General features: G+C 69.3%; 1 protein-coding gene across 1 annotated transcript in view; it reads left to right on the plus strand.

The window, feature by feature from the left end:
* Positions 1-336, plus strand: part of CAPN5 (calpain 5) — a 52,174-nt gene continuing 51,838 nt past the window's right edge. The window contains exon 1 of the mRNA XM_032427276.1: positions 1-107. The gene's annotated coding sequence lies outside the window, so the exon portion shown is untranslated. The remainder of the gene's footprint in view (positions 108-336) is intronic.

Genomic DNA, 336 nt, shown 5'->3' on the forward strand with positions numbered 1-336 from the left:
TGGGCTCGGGGATGGAGGCCCTGGCTCTAGAGGCCTGATTATCAGCACTTGCCTCCCGGAGAGGGCAGGAAGAGCCTTCCAGACAGCCGGAGAGCGGCGTGAACAAGGTCTGAGGGTGGGGGAGGCGGCGGCCTCGAGAGGAGCCTGGGGTCTGGGGAGGCTGCAGCCAGGGCACAGGCCGGGCAATGGGGTGTGAGTGGGGGAGTCAGGCAGAGGGGCAGTTTTGGAACAACGTTCTGTGGGTGGCCGGTCATGGCTGCGTCTTTGAAAGTCTCCCTTGGCTGGAGAGGGACTGCGGGGGGGGGGGGGGGGGGGGGGGGGGGGGGGGGGGGGGGG

This window comes from Phoca vitulina, unplaced genomic scaffold (assembly GCF_004348235.1).
Source record: "Phoca vitulina isolate PV1807 unplaced genomic scaffold, GSC_HSeal_1.0 scaffold36, whole genome shotgun sequence".
NCBI lineage: Eukaryota > Metazoa > Chordata > Mammalia > Carnivora > Phocidae > Phoca > Phoca vitulina.